This window comes from Arachis duranensis, chromosome 4 (genome assembly GCF_000817695.3).
Source record: "Arachis duranensis cultivar V14167 chromosome 4, aradu.V14167.gnm2.J7QH, whole genome shotgun sequence".
Lineage (NCBI taxonomy): Eukaryota > Viridiplantae > Streptophyta > Magnoliopsida > Fabales > Fabaceae > Arachis > Arachis duranensis.
The window spans coordinates 81,404,046-81,412,236 of record NC_029775.3 but is presented as its reverse complement, the minus strand read 5'-3'; the positions used below and the strand labels follow the sequence as shown (position 1 = coordinate 81,412,236).

General features: G+C 39.8%; 1 pseudogene; it reads left to right on the top strand.

The window, feature by feature from the left end:
* LOC107484506 (uncharacterized) overlaps positions 1–8,191 on the top strand; it is a 106,519-nt pseudogene that overhangs the window by 68,250 nt on the left and 30,078 nt on the right.

The following is an 8,191-nucleotide window of genomic DNA, read 5'->3' as shown; positions in this document are numbered from 1 at the left end:
AGTGGTGCAGAAAGAGGTCACTAAGTTACTAGAGGCTGGGATTATTTATCCTATTTCTGATAGCCCCTGGGTGAGCCCTTTCCAAGTTGTCCCCAAGAAGGGAGGCATGACAGTTGTTCATAATGAAAAGAATGAACTGGTTCCCACAAGAACAGTTACAGAGTGACGTATATGTATTGACTACAGAAGGCTCAATACAGCCACCAGAAAGGATCATTTTCCTTTACCATTCATAGACCAAATGCTAGAAAGACTAGCGGATCATGATTATTACTGCTTTTTGGATGGCTATTCAGGTTACAACCAAATTGCAGCAGATCCTCAGGACCAAGAGAAAACAGCATTCACTTGCCCTTCTGGCGTGTTTGCCTACAGAAGAATGCCTTTTGGTTTGTGTAATGCACCTGCAACTTTTCAGAGATGCATGCTATCCATCTTCTCTAATATGGTAGAGAAGTTCCTGGAAGTCTTCATGGATGACTTCTCAGTATATGGAGACTCATTCAGCTCTTGTCTTAATCATCTAGCACTTGTCTTGAAAAGGTGCCAAGAGACTAACCTGGTCTTAAACTGGGAAAAATGTCACTTTATGGTGACTGAAGGAATTGTCCTTGGGCACAAAATTTCAGGCAAGAGAATAGAGGTGGATCTAGCAAAGATAGAAGTAATTGAAAAATTACCACCACCTACCAATGTTAAGGCAATCAGAAGCTTTCTAGGGCATGCAGGATTTTACAGAAGGTTCATAAAGGACTTTTCAAAAATTGTAAAACCTCTAAGCAACCTGCTAGCTGCTGACACGCCATTTGTGTTTGACACAGAGTGTCTGCAGGCGTTTGAGACCTTGAAAGCCAAGCTTGTCACAGCACCAGTCATCTCTGCACCAGATTAGACATTACCATTTGAACTAATATATGATGCCAGTGACCATGCCATTGGTGCAGTGTTGGGACAAAGGCACAACAAGCTTCTGCACGTCATTTATTATGCTAGTCGTGTTCTAAATGATGCACAGAAGAATTACACAACCACAGAAAAAGAGTTACTTGCAGTGGTTTATGCCATTGACAAGTTTAGGTCCTACTTAGTAGGGTCAAACGTGATTGTGTACAATGACCATGCTGCTCTTAAATACGTACTCACAAAGCATGATTCAAAACCCAGGCTCATAAGGTGGGTGTTGCTTCTGCAAGAGTTTGATATAGAAATAAGAGACAGAAAAGGGACAGAGAATCAGGTAGCTGATCATCTGTCCTGGATAGAACCAGTAGCTGATCATCTTCCCCTCTACTGAGATCTCTGAGACCTTTCCCAATGAGCAACTCTTTGCCATTCAGGAAGCTCCATGGTTTGCAGACATTGCAAACTATAAAGCTGTGAGGTTCATACCCCAGGAGTACAGCAGAGTGCAAAGAAAAAAATTAATTTCAGATGCCAAGTACTACCTATGGGATGAACCATATCTCTTTAAGAGATGTGCAAACGAAATGATCCGCAGATGTGTACCTATAGAGGAAGCACGGAAGATCCTATGGCATTGTCATGGATCGCATTATGGGGGACATTTTGGAAGTGAGCGAACAGCCACTAAAGTCCTCCAATGTGGCTTCTACTGGCCTACTCTCTATAGGGATGCCCGAGAGTTTGTGCGTAACTGTGATAGTTACCAAAGAGCTGGTAACTTGCCTCATGGTTACGCCATGCCTCAACAGGGGATCTTAGAGATTGAGTTGTTTGATGTATGGGGTATTGACTTCATGGGTCCCTTCCCACCATCATACTCAAACACTTATATTCTAGTAGCAGTAGACTATGTATCTAAATGGGTGGAAGCAATTGCCACTCCCAATAACGATACTAAGATCGTGCTGAAATTCCTCCAGAAATACATCTTCAGCAGGTTTGGTGTTCCCAGAGTACTAATCAGTGATGGGGGCACTCATTTCTGCAATAAACAGCTGTACTCTGCTATGGTCCGATTTGGAATTAGCCACAAAGTAGCAACTCCATATCATCCACAGACAAATGGGCAAGCTGAAGTCTCTAATAGAGAGCTAAAAAGAATCCTGGAACGGACTGTTATTGCCCGTAGAAAGGATTGGGCAAAGAGCTTGGATGATGCTCTGTGGGCATACAGAACAGTATTCAAGACTCCTATAGGAACCTCTCCATACCAACTTGTGTATGGGAAGGCCTGTCATCTGCCCGTGGAACTGGAAGATAAAGCCTACTAGGCAACCAGATTCCTAAACATGGATGCTAAGTTAGCCGGTGAAAAAAGATTGCTCCAGCTAAATGAGCTAGAGGAGTTCAGACTCAGTGCCTTTGAAAATGCAAAAATTTTATAAGGAAAAGGCAAAGAAGTGGCATGACAAGAAGTTGTCATCCAGAGTCTTTGGCCAGGACAAAAAGTTCTGCTCTTCAACTCTAGGCTCAGACTATTTCCCAGGAAAACTTAAATCCCCGTGGAGGGGTCCGTATGTGATTACAGGAGTGTCACCATATGGATATGTTGAGCTTCAAGATATTGATTCTGATAAAAAGTTCATTGTTAATGGACAGAGGATCAAACATTATCTTGAAAGTAATTTTGAGCAAGAATGCTCAAAACTGAGGCTTGAATGAAGCACAGTAAAGGTCCAGCTAAAGACAATAAAGAAGCACTTACTGGGAGGCAACCCAGCTATTAGCAGGTGATTTATTTTACTTAATAGAATACTGACATACATTCTTCAAGGTTGATCATCAAAATTGAAGGAATTCACAGAGTTACAGAAGGATTCAGTGCAAAAAGCAGAGAAAAGGAGTTTGCTGGCAAGAAAACGCCAGTAAAGGGTACTCTGGGTGTTAAACGCCAGAATGGATACCATTCTGGGCGTTTAACGCCAGTAAAGGTACCATTTTGGGCGTTAAACGCCAGAATGGGTACCATTCTGGGCGTTTAACGCCAGGATTGTAGCATCCTGGGTGTTTAGCAAAGCGCCCAGTGATGAAGGGGTTTCTGGCGTTTAACGCCAGCCAGGGTACCTGGCTGGGCGCTAAACGCCCATAATGGCCACTATTTGGGCGTTAAACGCCAGAATGGATACCATTTTGGGCGTTTAACGCTAGAAAGGTAGGGGACAGAGATTTTGTTTTCCACTTCAAATTTTTTCAAACTTTCTTATTTTGATCCATCATTTTCTACACAAACACATTACAAACTTTCATCATTCACCTTCAAATTTCAAAAATTAAACAATTATCTAAATCATTCTTCAAATCTCTTTCAAATCCTTTCCAAATCTTCTTCAAAAATTAAATATCTTCTCAAATTCTTTCCATATCTTCTCAAATCTCCTTCAAAATTTTCGAAATCTCTCCCCCTCCCTTATAAATACACATTTGGCCATCCCTCTCTCCCCACCATTTGAATTTGCTCTCCTCCTCTCTCTCCTCTTTCCTTTCTTTTGCTTGAGGGCAAGCAAACATCTAAGTTTGGTGTGCTTTTCTGTGATCACTAAGCCAAGATTTATCAAGAGCATGGCTCCTAAGGGAAAACAAACCAATTTAAAAGGCAAGAAAGAGAATAATCCAAAGAATCTTTGGAGTCAAGAGAAGTTCTTAACCAAAGAACATGCAGACCATTACCACAAAATAATGGGTCTGAGATCAGTGATTCCGGAAGTCAGATTCGATCTGAAAGAAGATGAATATCCGGAGATCCAAGAGCAAATTCGAAACAGAGGATGGGAAGTTCTAACCAACCCTGAGACAAAGGTTGGAAGAAACATGGTTCAGGAATTCTACTCAAATCTGTGGCTGACAGATAAGCAAAGAATGACTGGAACTGCTTTTCATACCTACAGAACCATGGTCAGAGGGAGAATTATTTACTTCCATCTAGACAAAATAAGAGAGGTCTTCGAATTGCCTCAACTACAAGATGATCCTGAATCCTTTAATAGGAGAATGGTGAGAGTAGATAAGAGGTTGGATCAAGTTCTAGAGGACATATGCCTCCCTGGAACTAAGTGGACAACCAATTCAAAAGGTGTCCCAAACCAACTCAAGAGGGGAGATCTCAAACCAATTGCAAGAGGTTGGCTAGACTTCATTGGGCATTCTATATTGCCCACTAACAACCGTTTTGAGGTCACGGTCAAGAGAGAAGTGATGATTTATTGCATTATGATGGGAAAAGAAGTGGAGATTCATCATCTGATTGCTTGTGAGATTTACACAATTGCAAACAAGAACTCCACTGAAGCCAAACTGGCTTACCCAAGCTTAATCTTTTTGCTATGTAAAGATGCTGGGGTAAGGGTGGGAGTAGATGAATTTATCCCAATTGAACACCCAATCACCAAGAAGTCAATGGAAGGACAAATGCAAGATAACTCTATCAAAAGGAGGGCGCAGGAATTCCTCCCTGAATTTCCTGAAATTGACTACTGGGCCAGCCTAGAAGCATCTGTTGCCAAGCTGCAAGAAACTATGGAACAAATTAAGGAAGAACAGCAGAATCAAAACTGCATGCTCTCCCTTGAAGGGTCAAATACCCCACAAGTTGAGGGAGCATCCACTTCTCAAAATCAAGGTTGTTGAGTCCTAACTCTGTGAAAACCTCTATCATTAGGAGCCTATGTTTTTGCGTTTTTATTTTCTTCTGTTTTGTTCTTATTTTTCGTTTTTCTAGTCTCATTTTATATCTATTTTTTGAGTCTTGTTCTTAATTCATAATTAATAAAATTTAAGGTTAAAAGGAGAAATGTTATTGAGGATCTGAAAAATTATCAGATTGATTCTTGAAGCAAGAAAAAGTAGTGAATTCAAAAAAAAAAGCAGGCAGAAAAAGCCAATAACCCTTTTTAAACAAAAAGGCAAGGGTAAAAAAAATATAAAAAGTGATCCAAGGCAAAAAGAGCGTGCTTAAGAACCCTGGACACCTCTAATTGGGGACTCTAGCAAAGCTGAGTCACAATCTAAAATGGTTTACCCAGTTATGTGTCTATGGCATGTATGTATCCGGTGGTAATACTGGAAGACAGAGTGCTTTGGGCCACATCCAAGACTCATAAAGTAGTTGTGTTCAAGAATCATCATACTTAACTAGGAGAATCAATAACACTATCTGAATTCTAAGTTCCTACAGATGCCAATCATTCTAAACTGCAAAGGATAAAGTGAGATGCCAAAACTGTTCAGAGGCAAAAAGTTACTAGTCCCGCTCATCTAATTGGAGCTAAGTTTCATTGATATTTTGGAGTCTATAAGATGTTCTCTTCTTTTTATCCTATTTGATTTTCAGTTGCTTGCGGACAAGCAACAATTTAAGTTTGGTGTTGTGATGAGCAGATAATTTATACACTTTTTGGCACTGTTTTTAGTATGTTTTTAGTACATGTTAGTTAGTTTTTAGTATGTTTTTATGAGTTTTTATTTAAAATTCACTTTTATGGGCTTTACTATGAGTTTGTGTGTTTTTCTGTGATTTCAGGTAATTTCTGGCTGAAATTGAGGGACCTGAGCAAAAATCTGATTCAGAGGCTGAAAAAGGACTGCAGATGCTGTTGGATTCTGACCTCGCTGCACTCGAAGTGGATTTTCTGGAGCAACAAAAGCCCAATTGATGCGCTCTCAATTGCATTGGAAAGTAGACATCCTGGGCTATCCAGCAATGTTTCATAGTCCATACTTTGCCCGAGATTTGATGGCCCAATCTGGTGTTACAAATCAGCTTCAGAATTCCCAGCGTTTAACGCTGGAACTGGCACAAAAGTTGGAGTTAAACGCCCAAACTGGCACAAAAGCTGGCGTTTAACTCCAGGAAAAGTCTCTACACGTGAAAGCTTCAATTCTCAGCCCAAGCACACACCAAGTGGACCCCGGAAGTGGATTTTTACGTCATTTACTCATTTCTGTATATCCTAGGTTACTAGTCACTATAAATAGGATCTTTTGACATTGTATCTGGACCTCATGACACTTTACACGTTTCATATTGTACCTTCTATGGCATGAGTCTCTAAACCCCATGGTTGAGGGTGAGGGGCTCTGCTGTGTCTTGATGGATTAATGCAATTACTACTGTTTTTCATTCAAACACGCTTGTTTCCATTCTAAGATATCACTTGCTCCTCAACTTGATGAATGTGATGATCCGTGACACTCATCATCATTCTCACCTATGAACATGTGCCTGACAACCACCTCCGTTCTACTTTAGATTGAGTGGATATCTCTTGGATTCTTTAGCCAGAATCTTCGTGGTATAAGCTAGAATACATTGGCGACGATTCTTGAGGATTCGGAAGGTCTAAACCTTGTCTGTGGTATTCTGAGTAGGATTTAGGGATTGAATGACTGTGACGAGCTTCAAACTCGCGATTGTGGGGCTTTAGTGACAAACGCAAAAGAATCACTGGATTCTATTCCGAGATGATCGAGAACCGACAGATGAATAGCCGTGCTGTGATAGATCGCGTTGAACATTTTCATTGAGAGGATGGGAGGTAGCCATTGACAACAGTGAAACCCTACATACAGCTTGGCATGGAAGGAAGCCTTGCGTGTATGAAGAAGAAGACAGTAGGAAAGCAGAGATTCAGAAGATATAGTATCTCCAAAACCTCAACCTGTTCTCCATTACTGTAAAACAAGTATTTATTTCATGTTCTTCTACTTTTCACAATTAAACCTGAGAATTATTGATCTCCTGACTAAGAGTTACAAGATAACCATAGCTTGCTTCATGCCGACAATCTCCGTGGGATCGACCCTTACTCACGTAAGGTATTACTTGGACGACCCAGTGCACTTGACGGTTTGGGCCATCAAATCTCAGGCAAAGTATGGACTATTATATATTGCTGGAAAGCCCAGAATGTCTACTTTCCAACGCCGTTGAGAGCGCGCCAATTGGGCTTCTGTAGCTCTAGAAAATCCACTTCAAGTGCAGGGAGGTCAGAATCCAACAGCATTTGCAGTCCTTTTCAGCCTCTGAATTAGATTTTTGCTCAGGTCCCTCAATTTCAGCCAGAAAATACCTGAAATCATAGAAAAACACACAAACTCATAGTAAAGTCCAGAAAAGTGAAATTTAACTAAAAACTAATAAAAATATACTAAAAACTAATTAAAACATACTAAAAACATACTAAAAATAATGCCAAAAAGCGTATAAATTATCCGCTCATCACAACACCAAACTTAAATTGTTGCTTGTCCCCAAGCAATTGAAAATCAAATAAGATAAAAAGAAGAGAATATACAATGAATTCCAAAAACATCTATGAAGATCAGTATTAATTAGATGAGCGGGGCTTTTAGCTTTTTGCCTCTAAACAGTTTTGGCATCTCACTTTATCCTTTGAAATTCAGAATGATTGGCTTCTCTAGCAACTCAGAATCCAAATAGTGTTATTGATTATCCTAGTTAAGTATTATGATTCTTGAACACAGCTACTTTATGAGTCTTGGCTGTGGCCCAAAGTACTCTGTCTTCCAGTATTACCACCGGATACATACATGCCACAGACACATGATTGGGTGAACCTTTTCAGATTGTGACTCAGCTTTGCTAGAGTCCCCAATTAGAGGTGTCTAGGGTTCTTAAGCACACTCTTTTTGCCTTGGATCACAGCTTTATTTTTTTCTCTCTTTTTTTTTCTTTTTTTTTGTTTTTCTCTCTCTTTTTTTTTTTGTATTCACTGCTTTTTCTTGCTTCAAGAATCGTTTTTTTAAGATTTTTCAGATTCTCAGTAACATGTCTCCTTTTTCATCATTCTTTCAAGAGCCAACATTCATGAACAACAAATTCAAAAGACATATGCACTGTTCAAGCATACATTCAGAAGTCAAAGTATTGCCACCACATCAAAATAATTAATCTGTTATAAAATTCAAAATTCATGCAATTCTTCTCAATTAAGAACATTTTTCATTTAAGAAAGGTGATGGATTCATAGGACATTCATAACTTTAAGGCATAGACACTAAGACACTAATGATCATGTAATAAGACATAAACATGGATAAACATAAGCATCAAATTCGAAAAACAAGAAAATAAAGAATAAGGAGATTAAAGAACGGGTCCACCTTAGTGATGGCGGCTCGTTCTTCCTCTTGAAGATCTTATGGAGTGCTTGAGCTCCTCAATGTCTCTTCCTTGTCTTTGTTGCTCCTCTCTCATGATTCTTTGATCTTT